Source organism: Mustela erminea, chromosome 3, assembly GCF_009829155.1.
Source record: "Mustela erminea isolate mMusErm1 chromosome 3, mMusErm1.Pri, whole genome shotgun sequence".
Taxonomy (NCBI): domain Eukaryota; kingdom Metazoa; phylum Chordata; class Mammalia; order Carnivora; family Mustelidae; genus Mustela; species Mustela erminea.
The window spans coordinates 62,724,636-62,743,914 of record NC_045616.1 but is presented as its reverse complement, the minus strand read 5'-3'; the positions used below and the strand labels follow the sequence as shown (position 1 = coordinate 62,743,914).

At 42.7% G+C, this 19,279-nt stretch overlaps 1 protein-coding gene across 3 annotated transcripts in view; it reads left to right on the top strand.

Annotated features, from left to right (window-relative positions):
* Window positions 1–19,279, top strand: part of IQGAP2 (IQ motif containing GTPase activating protein 2) — a 290,099-nt gene that overhangs the window by 111,307 nt on the left and 159,513 nt on the right. Inside the window, exon 1 of one of the 3 annotated variants that reach the window (XM_032335921.1) lies at window positions 2,891–2,970. The exons of the other annotated variants lie outside the window; for them this stretch is intronic. The gene's annotated coding sequence lies outside the window, so the exon portion shown is untranslated. Of the gene's footprint in view, window positions 1–2,890; window positions 2,971–19,279 lie in introns of those variants that run through there. 3 annotated transcript variants of the gene reach the window in all.

The following is a 19,279-nucleotide window of genomic DNA, read 5'->3' as shown; positions in this document are numbered from 1 at the left end:
AGCAAAGAATGAGAGTTCCTCTTGCTCCATATCCACACTAGTATGTGGTTTTGACAGTGTTCTAGATTTTGGTCATTCAAATAGATGAGTAGTTGTATCTCATTGTTTCAGTTTGCATTCCCTTGATGACATAAGATATGGAATATTTTTTTCTTAAGCTTATTGGCTATCTCTACATCTTCTTTGGTGAAGTCCCATTAGTGCTTTCCATTTTATTTTTCCAAAACCCTTCCAATTTGTTTGCAAACATTGTAGCTAAGAGGTCAGGGAAGATGACAAACATGGCCAATTAACCTGAGCTGAAAAACTTAAAAACTGACCTTTCCTGCATCTTCCCATCATGGCCCCAGGTTTCCTAGGAAGATGGAGGCTCGTTGTCCTCACCATTGGAAAAGTAGCCCCTAAAGCGTAGCACAAGTGAAAAACATTTACTAAGAATTCTAAACCTTTGTCAGACCCCTTTTGAGTTTCTCCAATGACATAAAAACCAGTAGTGATTGCTGATTTTAGTCCAGGATTTTTGCCTTATTTTATCTAAGTCCTTGCTCATAGACAGACTGAAATATCTGTCCATTAGGCAGAGGACAGCAGATGCTAGGACTATGGTAGAGATGGGTCAGGCACTTTCTAGAAGCTGAAAGAAGGCCAGTGAGGCCAAGAATCAGGCAAGGGCTGGAGCTTAGAGCCTTGTGGCCACCTGAAGTCTTTAGTGAGCCTGGTGCTGAAGCCAGTGGATGAGTCATTGAAGGGTTTTAAGCAGAGTAAGATCAGGTTTGTACCATCCAATAACTTTGGCCTTGTGAAGGCAAATTGGCATTGGGCCGGAGTAGATCCTGATCCTCTATTTTCAACTTTTTGAGGACCCTCCTACTGCTTTCCAAAGTGGCTCTATCAGCTTGTATTCCCACAAGCAGTATAAGAGGGTTCCCCTTTCTCTGCATCCTTGCCACCATCTGTTGTTTCCTGAGTTTTTAATTTTAGCCATTCTGACTGGTGTGAAGTGGTATCTCACCGTGGTTTTGATCTGTATTTCCCTGATGCCAGGTGTTGAGGAGCATTTTTTCATGTGTCTGTTGGCCATCTGGATGTCTTCTTTGGAGAAATGCCTGTTCGGGTGTTCTGCCCATTTTGTGATTGGATTATTTGTTCTTTGGGTGTTGAGTTTGATAAGTTCTCGATAGATTTTGGATACAAGCCCTTAATCTGTAGTGTCATTTGCAAATATCTTCTCCCATTCTGTCAGTTGTCTTTGGTTTTGCTGACTATTTACTTTGCTGTGCAAAAGCTTTTTATCTTGAGGAAGTCCCAGTAGTTCATTTTGTTTTTGTCTCCAACTTGCCTTTGGAGACATGTCTAACAAGAGTTTGCTGCCTGTATTCTCCTCTAGGATTTTGATGGATACTCATCTCACATTTAGGTCTTTCATCCATTTCCCTCGATGCCCTTTTTAAAAATCAGATTTGTGCAGGACTCGTTAAAAAACTTGCAGGGCCCACTGCAGAATGAAAACATGAAACCCCTTATTCAAAAGTTAAGAATTTCAAGGTGGTTACAACAGAGCATTAAACCAAAATGGGGCCCCAAATCTGTCCTGTACCTGAGCCTGAGTCCATGTGTTGGAGTGACTTGAGTCAGTCCCTGAGAAACTTTTCGGCCTGTTCCAGTGTAAGGATGCTGACTCCCTTGCTGTAGGCAAAGGGGCAAAGATGGAAGCAAGCTCGTATAGCTCAAAGCCCTTCTTAAGCTTAGTAGTAGTGGTGGATAAACTACAGAGAGTTGAAAGCCAAATTGAAAATAAGTGTTGTAACTGAGCTAGCTGAATGAGGATGGTGGTAGAAATTAGCAGTCTTTATTATTTCTTGTTTTAATGGCTGTGGCTGATGAAAACATAACAGAAGAAAGGGAGGTAGTATTTGAACCTGCTCCTTAGAACTATTCCTTCCCAGGAAACCAGGGTGGCTCAGTAGATTAAACATCTGCCTTCAGCTCAGGTCATGATGCTAGGGTGCTGGAATCAAGTCCTGCATCAGGCTCCCTCCTCAGCCAAGAGTCTGCTTCTCCCCCTGCCTGCTGCTCTCCCTGCTTGTGCGTGCGCTCTCTCTCTGACAAGTAAATAAATAAATAAATAAAATCTTTAAAGTAAAATAAAACAAAGACAGAAGTGGGTTTAATTTAAAAAAAAAAAGAGAGAGAACTCTTCCTTCATAACACGTACCCATTTAACTGGCTTTCTGAGAATATATTTTTGTGTAGCTTAGGAAACACTGGTTTGGGCAAAAAGAATCCTGTCCAAAAACAATTTTTTTTCTTTAAAGAATTGGTGAGACACAGCTTTTCATCTCAGTTGGAAGTGTTAGGACCATTCTCCTTTTGTTTGGTGCCTCTGGAAAATGGAATGAATGGTGAGTGCTGTGAGGTGTGTAAGCCTGACGATTCACAGACCTGTACCCCTGGGGCAAATAATACATTATATGTTAATTAGAATAATAAATAAATAATACTGGGGGGGGTAAAATATGCATTAAATGATTAAAAAAAAAAAAGAAAGAAAATAGAATGAAGACCTTGCTGGCCTCTTTTCATAGGAAGTATCAGAAATTTCAAGTTAATTTTGAAAATTGAAATTACAATTTATATATATTTTTTTGCCTACTGAGGGCACAGAGGGAAGGATAGTGGCTGTGGCATTTGTCATTTGGGATATTCTGAAATTGGATGCTGTCTTTTTTACTGGTAATGAATTGTCTTGGTGAGCTCTGTACCAGAGATACCTTGAGGGCAAAGTATGAGAACACCGTCTAAAGCATAGCTTACATTTCTAGGGAGAAGACCTTGTGCTCACTCACGAGTCCTTTCAGCGATTTTCAATGACTCAGAGCCCTGATATTTGCATAGTGATTCAACCTGCAAGGAGACTGGCTGCTGAGATAATTTGGTTAAGATAAGTCCTCTGGTTAATGCTTTTAAAAGGTTAATAAAGGCTTTTCCTGAGTAGTGTGCTCTACAGTGGTTTCCAAGAACTTGTGATTATCTAAAATGCTACCTGCAGAGCTGGGTAAGTAATAGTGATATTAAAGAATGCTTTCAGAGAGACCCACAAGGCCAGTTCTGGACAGTTGACATTAAACACTGCAAAATTCCACAGGACAGACAGCTTGGCAAGTTTGATTCTGGTGCATTCTGTTCAGAACCAGTTTCTTGTTTTCTGTGTTTTTTTCCTCAATAGTGGTTTTGTCTCCCTGCTAAAGGTCAGACTGCAGTTGTCCAGTACTGGTGGCTTTCCTTTGTGAGGCCAGGGAAGGGGGTGGACATACTGACTTCGTTTTATTATGTATCATAAGCTACCACAACATCAGGTTTTATAGATTTGAAAATGTCAATAAGTTCGTCTGCATTTTAGATCTGTTGGTGAGCCGGTGCCAATTCTGAAATCACCCTGGACATGTGTAGGTCTCCTTTGGGTTCATTTTTGCCCCTCTCTGCTCTTTGATATAGTGGGGCCCAGCCAGCATGGATATGGTTTAATGTTGGGCTTTGTTGGAATCCTGGTCTCACGATTTGGACCATCGACGTGACATGGAGACTCAGTGGCTTCTGTGATGTGGCGTACCAGCACAATGGGGCAGAGCTCTTGAGTGACTAGCATATTGCCTGCTACTTAGTGGGGATGGTGTACACACTCACATTCTGTCAGCTGGGCAACACCTAGGGGAGGGGGCGGGGCTTGAGGGTGCACCTGTGTGCGTCTGGCCGCATACCTTTTTTCTTCCCAGGGCATCAGGGGTTGGCACAGGCCTTTCGCTGAAGCCTCTCCCTTAGAGAGTTCGACCAGGGGTGGCCTGTAGTGAACCTTGGCCTGCCCCCAAGCTATAGTACAATCCTATTGTAGTCTTTCCCCTGCACAGAATTTAGGAAGAGTTTGTAATTTATGTCTACTTAGGTCTACTTTCAGTACGGCTGGTTTTCTCCTTTTTTTTAATTTAATTTTATTTTTTCAGGGTTCCAAGATTCATTGTTTATGCACCACACCCAGTGCTCCATGCAACATGTGCCCTCCTTAATCCCCACCACCAGGCTCACCCATCCCCCCACCCTCGTCCCCTCCAAAACCCTCAGTTTGTTTCTCAGAGTCCACAGTCTCTCATGGTTGGTTTCTTGAGGTGCCTCACTCAATCAGAATGAAACAGCTTTCATTCTTCCTAGACACTGCTTATGACTGTGCTCTGTCAAATCCGAGTTCCAGTCCCTGGGTGAGCTGTTTTGGCCATATTCTCTAATTCTTCAGTCTTTCTAAAACTCCCTAATCTCATATCCAGTTCAAGCTGTGTGCCTCTCCTCCTCTCTTCTGAGCTCGAGCTCCTCCCCTTGTGACAGGAAATGGAGCAGGGGTCCAGCAGTTATTTAACTCGGCAAGTCACAGGCGGCGGTGAGAAAGTACTTCCATCTGGTTCATTCTGAGGTGAGGGGTCTCTGCACAGATACTTTATATGGCCGTCTTGGGGCTGTGCGTAGCTTCCCCTCAAGCTCTCCTGCATGGCACCTGTTCAGGGGGTGCTGCGTCTCACTTGGGCATTGTGGGTGTTCCCATCCCATTCACGCTCCCAACTTTCCTGGGAGTCTCGTGCCCTGTTGCCAGGCTCAGCAGCTCCCTGGCCACCCCAGAGGTCCTGCCCTACTAATCTGAACACTCCTTGAAAAGGGATTCTGCAAACTACAGCCTTCCCCTCCCACTCTGCCCAGGGCTTAGAATGAACTGGAATGGAGTGGAATATTCCCACCTTCTTTCCTGAAGTACTGCATCTGGATCCCTCTAAGCTCGACTTCCATGGAGCTCCTCCAGCAGGCTTCCCACCTTCTACATCTCTAGCTCAGAAATGGAGGCCAGTCTCTGTATGGATGGGTATCGCCCCTTCCCCGCTCCAGTCCAGGTAATAGATGCCAAATTCCCCCAAGTCTCTAACATGCCCCTTTCTGCTCCACTGCCAGCCTGGAGTGGCCTGTGGGTTCTGCAGCTCAGCAAGCAACCAGACAAGGAATAGGATGCCTGTCTCCCTTTCTTGCACGTACCCCAGTCTGTCCTAGCGATTGTCTCAGAACCCCTCCCCAGCTCCTAACTTGTTGGAGAAGCAGGTAGTAACCTGCACTAGAAACTTGCCCTCTACACAAAACCAACAGCAACTTTTCTTCCTTTTCTTGGGAGCTGGAGGGAGAGAGGGGCTGTGGTCAGCTGGTAGGACTGGTCCTATGACCTCTAGGTAAGCATATGAGACATTGTCTGTACCCACATGTTTATGTCTTTCTAAGTAGGGTACTTAGCCTCATTGTCCTCAGCCTTGGGCCTTGGCTATAAAGCCATTAAAGCCAAAAAAGTCCCATTAGATTCTATCTTCTTCATTTTAGTAATATTCTCTTTCTTTAAATTCCTGCCATCTAGTGCTGGGGATGTTTTGTCCTTGCATCCTTTGTTATAGAACCAGGTTAATACTTAGTGCTGCTGGTGTAGGATAGGAGTTATAGGCTTAAAAATAAATTTAAGTGCAGGAAGGAACCACAGGAGTCTCCATGGACTTTGCTGTAGTGTGAGTGTTTGTGTCCTCCCAAAATTCTTAAGTTCAAATCGTAATGTGATCATGCTAGGAGGTAGATTTAGGAGATGATTAGTTCATGAGAGCGGAGACCTCATGAATGGGATCAGTGTTCTTATAAAACAGACCCCACAGTGCTCCCCAGTCCCTTCTACCATGCGAGGACATGTGAGTAGCTGCCAGCCATCAACCAAGAAGAGAGCCCTTACCAGACGAGGCTGGGACCCTGATTTTAGTCTTTGCAACCTCCAGAACAGAGAGACATCATTTTTTAAAATTATTTATTTGAGAGAAAAAGCATGCAGGCACAAGCAGGGGTGTGCAAGGTAGAGGGAGAGGGTAAGAGAAACCCAAGCAGACTCCCCATGGAACATAGAGCCTTAGATGGGATCTCACAACCCTGGTATCTTGATCTGAGCCAAAATCAAGAGTTGGACACTTGATTAAGCAAGTGAGCCACCCAGGCATCCCCCCGCCTCTGCAACTTATTATTAGCTGTAGGATTGGTAAGTTCAGGCTTCTTTGATGTGTCTTCAATTTCCAGCCACTGACTCCTTGTCAATAACTTGGAAATGCAGAAGTATGTTCTGCTGGAAAGATTTTGATAACTGCTGCTACTTCACACTCACTTAAGAAAGGGAAAATCAAAATAAACTGACAGTCACTTCAAATAATAGATTTGACGATCAGGTGTGAGTAAGCTACTTTATTGTTCATTTGTTCAGCATGTATGAAAGAGAGAAGGGAAGCCCCTGGACGTCTGTGAGTGAACTGGTGACCCCGGTTTAGGGAAGATTCATCTGGCAGCGGCGTGTAAACTGGATCATCTGTGGCAGGGTTGCTGAAGATCCAGCACCCTAGTTAGGGGTCAAAGGCCAGACCAGAGGTCAAAGGGCCTGAATAGGGTAGGTGGCAATGTAGTAGAGGGGACAGGAGAGGTGAAGGGAGAGAAAAGCACAGAGTTAGTGGAAGCCAAGAGCTGACTGGAATGAGAACGGGAAGGGACATCGCATCATGAACAGAAATAGAGAATTAGAAAGGAAGATGAGTGTGAAGGTAGGGAAGATCAGGGCCACTGTCAGACTGACGTGCCTTCGTGAGAAGCAAAAGGCAGGAGCAGGGGTGGAGTCCTTGGGCCCATATTGTTTGCTGAGAAAACCAGTGGGGAAGAAAGGCTTCGCTGCTTGACTACCTCCTCTGTGTATATCCCTGTTCTTTTTTTTTCATTGTTATAAAACATAGTAACAGAAAATTGCCCACTTTAACCAATTTTACCTGTACAATTCAGTGACATTAAATGTGTAGTGTTGTATAACTATCACCACTGTCTCCTAAACTATTTCATCTTGCAAAACTAAAACACAGTCCTCATTAAATCCTAATTCACCGTTCCTACTCTGCTCAGCCCCCCGTACCCCATTCTCCTTTCTGTCTCAGTGAATTTGACTGTTGTAGGTACTTCCTAGAAGTGGAATCATACAGTATTTGTCCCTTTATATCTGGCTTATTTCACTTAGCACAGTGTCTTCAAAGTTCACCTGTGTGGTTGTGGTGTGGCTGAATAAACCATTGTATGGATTTACCACATTTTGTTTAATTACCCACTGATGGACACTTTGGTTGTTTCTACCGTTTGGCTGTTAGGAGTAACACTGCTCTAAAGATTGGTATCAAGTATCTGTTGGAGTCCCTGTTTTGAGTTCTTTTGGGTATGTACCCAAATGTGAAATTGTTGGATCATATATAATTCCGCTTCACTTTTTAGAGGAACCACCAAGTTGTTTTCCACAGTGACTGCACTCTTTTCCATTCCCACCAGTAATCCATGTGGGCTTCAACTCGTCTACATTTTCACTAACATTTGTTACTTGGTGTGTGTTCCTTAAAAGAGCCATCCTACTGGGTGAGCAATCACTGAGGTGATACATCATTGTAGCTTTGAGTGGCATTTCCTCAACGTCCCTGTTAGACTTTTATGTAGCTTCTGATGTATTTTATTATAAATGTACTGTGTAAATAGAGTGTCTTGCCCTTTTTTTAAACTATACTCTTCAAGAATCTGCTAAGAAAGAACATCTATGAACCTTGTAAATTTATGGCCAACCTTTACTCATCTGAAAACATGCTCACGGGGTATGTTTTCACTTCCCTTTGTAATGTAATAAAAGTTTAAGATGTGTTTCCTTCGACATGCAGAGTGTTTAACAATTTTTTAATTAGTTTTGAGCATTTAAAAATGAGAAAAGCTTGTGAGGACTTGGATTTCCCGCTTCCAAGGACATCTTGAGGGAGGGTCCCAGTGGTTCATTCTCTCCCAGGGCAGCAAGGCCAAGGAACACGTAACCCTCTCCCGGCCAGCTTTGCCCCTTGCCAGTAACTGCCTCACCCCTGCAGGCTTCTGTTGGCAGGACCTCCTAGAATGGATTTTCTGAGGTTAAAGTTCTTCTCCACTTATTCCAGTTAATATTAATAATTTAGGTGATTAAAAGTGACTGATACTTTTGCTGTACCTGGCTACTTAATACCCCCACTGACACTTTCCCATAAATTCTGAAATCTTGTGTCTGTCATTGCTTGCTTTAAGCCCTTTGGCACAAGTCTTGCCAACAGATTGTACCCAATTGATTAAAGGTTGCTTCCAATCAGAGTGTTTCTTCTTACCTGGAATAATTTGAGATCACTTTTCTGTATACATGTAAGGCACGGGTACTCCTCTAGCTTTCTTATGGGCTGGCATGGTGGCTCTTCAGTGTGTTACCCTGATTCTCAGGCCCTGCTCGTGGTTCTGGGCCACTGCTAATCATACTGAGGAAACGGCTCTTCACATACACTCGATAATTGTGTTTGTGAGTGTGTGCCCACCCATTTAATATTCTTTGTCTCTGCCAAAATTACGGCTTCAGACGTAAACAGAGTGGATGCCCGTGGTCTGGAAGCACGGTCAGCAATGCCTGTCGGTATTTCGATGGTGAAGCTGATAGGTGGTCAGCTTTGGATCCTGTATCTTCCAGACACTCAGGACTAAAAGGTGTTAGCTGAGGCTGCCTTGCAGCCATGAAGTGGAGGTGCTGTGACACATGAGCCGGCCCCACACCCTCCTCGTGGCAGGATTTGTTACTGCCCAGAGCTGGCTGCACTGTCCATCAAGCCACATTTCCTGAAACCTGAGAACACCAGGGTGTGATCGTGTTCTCTTCTAACCGGCTCCTGTTCCCTCAAACCTTGGCCTGACTCTCCTTGTGGTTTGCAGCCTGGCTCGCTCTGTGTGGTCCTGAATGGTCCTGAATGACTCCTTCCCCAAAGGTGATCCACACCCTGCGTGAACAGGAAGGTAGTGGGAGAAGAAGGAGGTCTCTCTGTGCTTGAGGGGGCCTCTCTTCCCCACCACCTCTCTGCAGGTCTCTTCTCTGAAGCTCCTTGGGTCATTTGTCCAGGCAGCTGTGCTGGAAAACTCGTCAGAAGCCGCGTTGGCCCCCATGGTTTGTGCTTCCTGTTGGAGGGGAAACCATCCTGTGTCTCTCAGCGTCGTGTGTGTCTCCTGCTCGCCAGCCACTTTCTTTTTGCATCTATTATTCTTTGCCTGTCGGCTGTCTTGTTCCTAACCAGGCATAATATTCTGCAGTGTAGTTTGAACTTCATTTTCTCCCTACCCTAGAAGTTTCCTTTCTGGCTTCTTGCTCGCCACCCCCCCACAAATGCCACTTGTGTGTCACTTTTTCCCCATGGCGGGTGGGACAAGATTCCTTTATATTCGTGTGGTAGCCTTGCATTCCCTTCCTCTTTTAAGAGTTTGCCACAGAAAAAAGTTTTCTCTATTTCTGATGTCCATTTTAATACAGAACAATGATGAAATTGTTAGACAAGTGAAGTAGTACTTAATTATCTGTCTGGAAATTCTGGCATATCTCAAAGGCTTTCTGAGTGAGAATTCACTGTGAATGGCAGTTAAGGTGTCCAGTTCTCCAGCATGCTATAGGAGCAGGTCCCACAGGTACTGTTGGCCCGAGAACCTGTTCTCCTCCCTCTTGAAGGCCACTCCACCCCAGCTGTGTGCTGTTTTGGCTCAAGAGCTAGCACACAGTAAAGAAATTGACTTCTACCAAAAGGACCTGAGTTGGGGCACTTTGGTAGCTCAGTCACTTAAGCGACTGACTCTTGATTTCTGCTCAGGTCATAATCTCAGGGCTGTGAGATCGAGCCCCACATTGGGCTCTGTGCTTAGTGTAGAGTCTGCGTGAGACAGATTGTCTCGCTCATTTTCCCTCTGCCTGCCCCCCCACCCCCACTCACTTTCTCTCTCTCTCAAATGAATAAAATCTTTAAAAAAGAAGAGTACCCTAGCTGAAAAATTTTTTAACATGGCTTCCTTAAGAGACAAGGATTCTGAAGCCCCCTGAGGCTCCTGCCATCAAAACACAGGCGCATCTCTACTTCTCAGTGCCAAGACCTACAGACTCAAGGGTGGGAACATATAACAGAGAATGCAGTCCCCAGCTGCCTTTGGTCCTGGAAAGATAATCTAGGTGGCTCTAATTAATAATTAACCTACATATAAAATCAAAGATGTCCAGCCAAGTACAGCAGCAAATGCTGCCACCTGGTGAGCTAATTCTGGTTGAGCAAGGTGAAAAGGACCTAGGAGGAATGGTATCTAGCCAAGGAAAACTGGGGTAGGAGCTTAGAGAGAACTGGGTTGGAGTCTTACTGATTCTGGTACAATTGGAACATTGTGCTTCTCAAGCCTATTTTGTAGTATTATATATACAGGGTGGGTGGTTGTTTAATGTTTTGGAATGGTTATTTGGTCATACATGCACATGGTACAAAATTTAAAAGGTCCAGAAGAGAGTACACAGTGAGAATTATGTCTTCCTTTTTCCAGTTCTCCTCCCGAGGTAGCCACTCTTGATAGTTTCTTTTGTAGATTGCAGGTATAATTTCTGAATAGTGACATAGAGTTGTAATATCACATATGTAAATATTTAAATATTTCATACACTCACATCTTATTCTACAATTGTTATGTAATTGTGTGACACAACTGTGTACAATTTGAGAACATGATTAGTTTTCAGTAGTGATGATTTCCTCCAGTCTTTTAATCGTGATTTAAGCAGAAGGAAAATTAGAATCTGGGACTCAACAGAATGGCCATTCTATAAAGCAACTACTCTTGGGGACCATGGAACATGTCTTAGGAAATGACAGGTGCAGAGGTTGAGCCAATCACACTCTTGAGGGAAGGTACATAGTCTCACAGGTCACACAGAGGCGGCCAAGGGTTCGTGGTGAACTCTTTTTAAGTGCTTTGTAGCCCTAGTTTCCTCCCTCCCAGAGGTTACTATTGAGATATGTATAAAATGTATCATTTAGGTCTATGTGCATTCTTGTATCTCATCTTGTGTGTAGGTACAGTTGACCCTTGAACAACACAAATTGGAACTTAAAAAGACAGTTGACCCTTGAACAATGTGGGGGTTATATGATAAATACATGTCTGTAACTATGTTTTCTTTTCCTTATGACTTTCTTAGCATTTTTTTCTTCATTTGACTTTAACTCATGAGGATATGATAAATGATATATCTAACATACAAAATATGGGTTAATTGACTGGTATTAGTAAGGCTTCCAATCAACAGTAGACTTTAGTAAAGTTTTTGGAGAGCCAAAACCTATATGCAGATTTTCATAACCCCTAACCGCCACATCATTCTGACCCCAGAACCCCAGTTGGGGTCAACTGTGTTTTTAATTTCATCAAATGTAAGGCTATCTTAGTTTTAACTTTTAGTTATTTGTTGTTTGAGGGTTTGGGGTTTGGTTTTGTTTTACTCTGCTCTGAAAGTTCCATTCTTACTGCTAGGTGTACATCTACTTTGTTGCTACCACCCTGGTGTGGCAGAACTGAGATTTTGAATATAGTTGAAGCAGTTGTGGTGACTTTTACCCCAGTTTTTCTTTGATCTTAGTTTTTGTTTATCATAAACACTTTAAAAGAAATCTAATTTTGAATACTACCTCAAAAACTAATGGTGTACTGTATAACAGTCCATAATATAATAATAATAATAATAAAAAGAAATCTAAGAAAACTTAAAATTCCACCAATTCAGGGTATCAACTTTTCTAACATTTTCATAGGTGGATATACCTGGCAGAATTATAACAAAAAAACCCCCCATAAATTGGTATCATTTTTTTTTCACTTCACTATGTCTTTGTTCCTCCCTTTTTCTTTTTTTTTTTTTATTTTATTTATTTTTATTTCCAGCATAACAGTATTCATTATTTTTGCACCACACCCCGTGCTCCATGCAATCCGTGCCCTCTATAATACCCACCACCTGGTACCCCAACCTCCCACCCCCCGTCCCTTCAAAACCCGCAGATTGTTTTTCAGAGTCCATAGTCTCTCATGGTTCACCTCCCCTTCCAATTTCCCCCAACTCCCTTCTCCACTCTAAGTCCCCATGTCCTCCATGCTATTTGTTATGCTCCACAAATAAGTGAAACCATATGATAGTTGACTCTCTCTGCTTGACTTATTTCACTCAGCATAATCTCTTCCAGTCCCGTCCATGTTGCTACAAAAGTTGGGTATTCATCCTTTCTGATGGAGGCATAATACTCTATCCCCAGGGGTACAGGTCTGTGAATCACTAGGTTTACACACTTCACAGCACTCACCAAAGCACATACCCTCCCCAATGTCCATAATCCCACCCCCTTCTCCCAAACCCCCTCCCCCCAGCAACCCTCAGTTTGTTTTGTGAGATTAAAAGTCACTTATGGTTTGTCTCCCTCCCAATCCCATCTTGTTTCATTGATTCTTCTCCTACCCACTTAAGCCCCCATGTTGCATCACCACTTCCTCATATCAGGGAGATCATATGATAGTTGTCTTTCTCTGCTTGACTTATTTCGCTAAGCATGATACGCTCTAGTTCCATCCATGTTGTCGCAAATGGCAAGATTTCATTTCTTTTGATGGCTGCATAGTATTCCATTGTGTATATATACCACATCTTCTTGATCCATTCATCTGTTGATGGACATCTAGGTTCTTTCCATAGTTTGGCTATTGTGGACATTGCTGCTATAAACATTCGGGTGCATGTGCCCCTTTGGATCACTACGTTTGTATCCTTAGGGTAAATACCCAATAGTGCAATTGCTGGGTCATAGGGCAGTTCTATTTTCAACATTTTGAGGAACCTCCATGCTGTTTTCCAGAGTGGCTGCACCAGCTTGCATTCCCACCAACAGTGTAGGAGGGTTCCCCTTTCTCCGCATCCTCGCCAGCATCTGTCATTTCCTGACTTGTTTATTTTAGCCATTCTGACTGGTGTGAGGTGATATCTCATTGTGGTTTTGATTTGTATTTCCCTGATGCCGAGTGATATGGAGCACTTTTTCATGTGTCTGTTGGCCATCTGGATGTCTTCTTTGCAGAAATGTCTGTTCATGTCCTCTGCCCATTTCTTGATTGGATTATTTGTTCTTTGGGTGTTGAGTTTGCTAAGTTCTTTATAGATTCTGGACACTAGTCCTTTATCTGATATGTCGTTTGCAAATATCTTCTCCCATTCTGTCAGTTGTCTTTTGATTTTGTTAACTGTTTCCTTTGCTGTGCAAAAGCTTTTGATCTTGATGAAATCCCAATAGTTCATTTTTGCCCTTGCTTCCCTTGCCTTTTGCGTTGTTCCTAGGAAGATGTTGCTGCGGTTGAGGTCAAAGAGGTTGCTGCCCGTGTTCTCCTCAAGGATTTTGATGGATTCCTTTCGCACATTGAGGTCCTTCATCCATTTTGAGTCTATTTTTGTGTGTGGTGTAAGGAAATGGTCCAATTTCATTTTTCTGCATGTGGCTGTCCAATTTTCCCAGCACCATTTATTGAAGAGGCTGTCTTTTTGCCATTGGACATTCTTTCCTGCTTTGTCGAAGATTAGTTGACCATAGTGTTGAGGGTCTATTTCTGGGCTCTCTATTCTGTTCCATTGATCTATGTGTCTGTTTTTGTGCCAGTACCATGCTGTCTTGATGACGACAGCTTTGTAATAGAGCTTGAAGTCCGGAATTGTGATGCCACCAACGTTGGCTTTCTTTTTCAATATCCCTTTGGCTATTCGAGGTCTTTTCTGGTTCCATATAAATTTTAGCATTATTTGTTCCATTTCTTTGAAAAAGATGGATGGTACTTTGATAGGAATTGCATTAAATGTGTAGATTGCTTTAGGTAGCATAGACATTTTCACAATATTTATTCTTCCAATCCAGGAGCATGGAACATTTTTCCATTTCTTTGTGTCTTCCTCAATTTCTTTCATGAGTACTTTATAGTTTTCTGAGTATAGATTCTGTGTCTCTTTGGTTAGGTTTATTCCTAGGTATCTTATGGTTTTGGGTGCAATTGTAAACGGGATTGACTCCTTAATTTCTCTTTCTTCTGTCTTGCTGTTGGTGTAGAGAAATGCAACTGATTTCTGTGCATTGATTTTATATCCTGACACTTTACTGAATTCCTGTATAAGTTCTAGCAGTTTTGGAGTGGAGTCTTTTGGGTTTTCCACATATAGTATCATATCATCTGCGAAGAGTGATAATTTGACTTCTTCTTTGCCGATTTGGATGCCTTTAATTTCCTTTTGTTGTCTGATTGCTGAGGCTAGGACCTCTAGTACTATGTTGAATAGCAGTGGTGATAATGGACATCCCTGCCGTGTTCCTGACCTTAGCGGAAAAGCTTTCAGGTTTTCTCCATTGAGAATGATATTTGCGGTGGGTTTTTCATAGATGGCTTTGATGATATTGAGGTATGTGCCCTCTATCCCTACACTTTGAAGAGTTTTGATCAGGAAGGGATGCTGTACTTTATCAAATGCTTTTTCAGCATCTATTGAGAGTATCATATGGTTCTTGTTCTTTCTTTTATTGATGTGTTGTATCACATTGACTGATTTGCGGATGTTGAACCAACCTTGCAGCCCTGGAATAAATCCCACTTGGTCGTGGTGAATAATCTTTTTAATGTACTGTTGAATCCTATTGGCTAGTATTTTGTTGAGTATTTTCGCATCTGTGTTCATCAAGGATATCGGTCTATAGCTCTCTTTTTTGGTGGGATCCTTGTCTGGTTTTAGGATCAAGGTGATGCTGGCCTCATAAAATGAGTTTGGAAGTTTTCCTTCCATTTCTATTTTTTGGAACAGTTTCAGGAGAATAGGAATTAGTTCTTCTTTAAACGTTTGGTAGAATTCCCCCGGGAAGCCGTCTGGCCCTGGGCTTTTGTTTGTTTGGAGATTTTTAATGACTGTTTCAATCTCCTTACTGGTTATGGGTCTGTTCAGGCTTTCTATTTCTTCCTGGTTCAGTTGTGGTAGTTTATATGTTTCTAGGAATGCATCCATTTCTTCCAGATTGTCAAATTTATTGGCGTAGAGTTGCTCATAGTATGTTCTTATAATAGTTTGTATTTCTTTGGTGTTAGTTGTGATCTCTCCTCTTTCATTCATGATTTTATTTATTTGGGTCCTTTCTCTTTTCTTTTTGATGAGTCGGGCCAGGGGTTTATCAATTTTATTAATTCTTTCAAAGAACCAGCTCCTAGTTTCGTTGATTTGTTCTATTGTTTTTTTGGTTTCTATTTCATTGATTTCTGCTCTGATCTTTATGATTTCTCTTCTCCTGCTGGGCTTAGGGTTTCTTTCTTGTTCTTTCTCCAGCTCCTTTAAGTGTAGGGTTAGGTTGTGTACCTGAGACCTTTCTTGTTTCTTGAGAAAGGCTTGTACCGCTATATATTTTCCTCTCAGGACTGCCTTTGTTGTGTCCCACAGATTTTGAACCGTTGTATTTTCATTATCATTTGTTTCCATGATTTTTTTCAATTCTTCTTTAATTTCCCGGTTGACCCATTCATTCTTTAGAAGGATGCTGTTTAGTCTCCATGTATTTGGGTTCTTTCCAAACTTCCTTTTGTGGTTGAGTTCTAGCTTTAGAGCATTGTGGTCTGAAAATATGCAGGGAATGATCCCAATCTTTTGATACCGGTTGAGTCCTGATTTAGGACCGAGGATGTGATCTATTCTGGAGAATGTTCCATGTGCACTAGAGAAGAATGTGTATTCTGTTGCTTTGGGATGAAATATTCTGAATATATCTGTGATGTCCATCTGGTCCAGTGTGTCGTTTAAGGCCTTTATTTCCTTGCTGATCTTTTGCTTGGATGATCTGTCCATTTCAGTGAGGGGAGTGTTAAAGTCCCCTACTATTATTGTATTATTGTTGATGTGTTTCTTTGATTTTGTTATTAATTGGTTTATATAGTTGGCTGCTCCCACGTTGGGGGCATAGATATTTAAAATTGTTAAATCTTCTTGTTGGACAGACCCTTTGAGTATGATATAGTGTCCTTCCTCATCTCTTATTATAGTCTTTGGCTTAAAATCTAATTGATCTGATATAAGGATGGCCACTCCTGCTTTCTTCTGATGTCCATTAGCATGGTAAATTCTTTTCCACCCCCTCACTTTAAATCTGGAGGTGTCTTCGGGCTTAAAATGAGTTTCTTGGAGGCAACATATAGATGGGTTTTGTTTTTTTATCCATTCTGATACCCTGTGTCTTTTGACAGGGGCATTTAGCCCATTAACATTCAGGGTAACTATTGAGAGATATGAATTTAGTGCCATTGTATTGCCTGTAAGTTGACTGTTACTGTATATGGTCTCTGTTACTTTCTGATCTACCACTTGTAGGCTCTCTCTTTGCTTAGAGGACCCCTTTCAATATTTCCTGTAGAGCTGGTTTGGTATTTGCAAATTCTTTCAGTTTTTGTTTGTCCTGGAAGCTTTTAATCTCTCCTTCTATTTTCAATGATAGCCTAGCTGGATATAGTATTCTTGGCTGCATGTTTTTCTCGTTTAGTGCTCTGAAAATATCATGCCAGCTCTTTCTGGCCTGCCAGGTCTCTGTGGATAAGTCAGCTGCCAATCTAATATTTTTACCATTGTATGTTACAGACTTCTTTTCCCGGGCTGCTTTCAGGATTTTCTCTTTGTCACTGAGACTTGTAAATTTTACTATTAGGTGACGGGGTGTGGGCCTATTCCTATTGATTTTGAGGGGCGTTCTCTGAACCTCCTGAATTTTGATGCTCGTTCCCTTTGCCATATTGGGGAAATTCTCCCCAATAATTCTCTCCAGTATACCTTCTGTTCCCCTCTCTCTTTCTTCTTCTTCTGGAATCCCAATTATTCTAATATTGTTTCGTCTTATGGTGTCACTTATCTCTCGAATTCTCCCCTCGTGGTCCAGTAGCTGTTTGTCCCTCTTTTGCTCAGCTTCTTTATTCTCTGTCATTTGGTCTTCTATATCACTAATTCTTTCTTCTGCCTCATTTATCCTAGCAGTGAGAGCCTCCATTTTTGATTGCACTTCATTAATAGCTTTTTTGATTTCAACTTGGTTAGATTTTAGTTCTTTTATTTCTCCAGAAAGGGCTTTTATATCTCTCGAGAGGGTTTCTCTAATATCTTCCATGCCTTTTTCAAGCCCGGCTAGAACCTTGAGAATTGTCATTCTGAACTCTAGATCTGACATATTACCAATGTCTGTATTGATTAGGTCCCTAGCCTTCGGTACTGCCTCTTGTTCTTTTTTTTGTGTTGAATTTTTCCGTCTTGTCATTTTGTCCAGATAAGAGTATATGAAGGGGCAAGTAAAATACTAAAAGGGTGGCAACAACCCCAGGAAAAAATGCTTTAACCAAATTAGAAGAGATCCAAAATCGTGAGGGGGGAGAAAGGGGATAAAAAGAGGTTCAAAAAGGAAGAAAGAAAAAAAAAGAAAAAAGAAAGAAAAAAAAAAGAAAAAAGAAAAGAAAAGAATTTTAAAAAAAAAAGGAAAACACCTGAGAAAAATGTAAAAATGAAAATATATATATATTAGATAAACTAGTAAAAAATCGTTAAAAAAGAAAAAGGTAACAGTTAAAAAAAAAAATTTGCCCGAAGGCGAGAAAAGAAAAAAACAAAAAAATGAAAAAGAAAAAAATTGAATTAACTGCAAGACTAAAAAAAAAATCACAGGGAAAAAGCCATGAGTTCCGTGCTTGGCTTTCTCCTCCTCTGGAATTCTGCTGCTCTCCTTGGTATTGAAACCGCACTCCTTGGTAGGTGAACTTGGTCTTGGCTGGATTTCTTGTTGATCTTCTGGGGGAGGGGCCTGGTGTAGTGATTCTCAAGTGTCTTTGCCCCAGGCGGAATTACACCGCCCTTACCCGCGGCCGGGGTGAGTAATCCGCTCGGGTTTGCTTTCAGGAGCTTTTGTTCCCTGAGCGCTTTCCGTAGAGTTCCGGAGGATGGGAATACAAATGGTGGCCTCCTCGTCTCCGGCCCGGAGGAGCCGAGAGCCCAGGGCCGCACTCCTCAGTGCGCCCTCAGAGAACAGCGCCCAGTTACTCCCGTCTGCCTGACCTCCGGCCGCGCTCCGAGCTCTCCGAGCCTGCGACCAGTTCAAGGTAACACCGAGCTGTGAGCTTACTGTCGGCTCTGCCTCTGTAGCCGGCTTTCCCGTTCCAATACCCGCAAGGTCTGCGACACTCAGACACCCCTGATCCTTCTGTGACCCTGCGGGACCTGAGGCCACGCTGAACCCGCGTGGGCTTCGCCCCGGTTTAGCCTCTGGAGCGATGTCCCTCAGCGGAACAGACTTTTAAAAGTCCTGATTTTGTGCGCCGTTGCTCCGCCGCTTGCCGGGAGCCGGCCCCTCCCCCCGGGGTCTATCTTCCCGTCGCTTTGGATTCACTTCTCCGCGGGTCCTACCTTTCAGAAAGTGGTTGTTTTTCTGTTTCCAGAATTGCTGTTCTTCTTCTCTTCGATCTGCCGATGGATTTTCAGGTGTTTGCAATCTTTAGATAAGCTATCTAGCTGATCTCCGGCTAGCTGAAGCAGTCTCAGCCTGCTAATTCTCCGCCATCTTGACTCCTCCTCCGTTCCTCCCTTTTTCTAAGCTACCATCATACATTTTCATGGGTACATAATATTTCGTCTATATCTGTAATATCACAATCTCTTTTATGAAACAACTTCTAAGTTGTTGATGTGTTAATATTACTGTAATTAACATCCATGTGCATATAGTTGGTCTTTTGTTCTTGTCCTTTTCTTCTGTTATTTTGCCAGAATAGATGGGCAACAGGGGATTTTGGAGTCAAGGAGAAATGTTCTTGGCTTATGCCCACTGCCACATTCTGCCTCTAGCTGTATTTCCAGAAATGAATGCAAGTGTTTGTCTTCCATTGAAAGCAGACTTCTTTTATTTTTGGAGTGTTAGAGTTAGAGCTGTTGCCATGGAAATTGATTTATCAGTGTCCTGATGGTCAGCGGAGAAATGAGGAACTGCAGGTTCTCTGTGTTGAGAAGGATTTGTGGAGAGGGCCATCTGCTACCTGCTTGTGTGTCCTTTCTCTGCCACCAGGCCTCCTGCACACACAGCACCACATGAATTGTGAGCCCTTCCGACCTCCATTCTCGGGGTCACCAGTAGCCAGTTGGTGCACAGCCCTGCTTCAGTGTGGCTTGGGGAGCATGGGAACTGGGAACTGAAAACATGGTCATGCGTCTGGAGAGAATGGTGGTCAGGATGCTGCTCCTACTGTCTGCTCCTCATTTTTCCCAACTGAAGGGCCATTA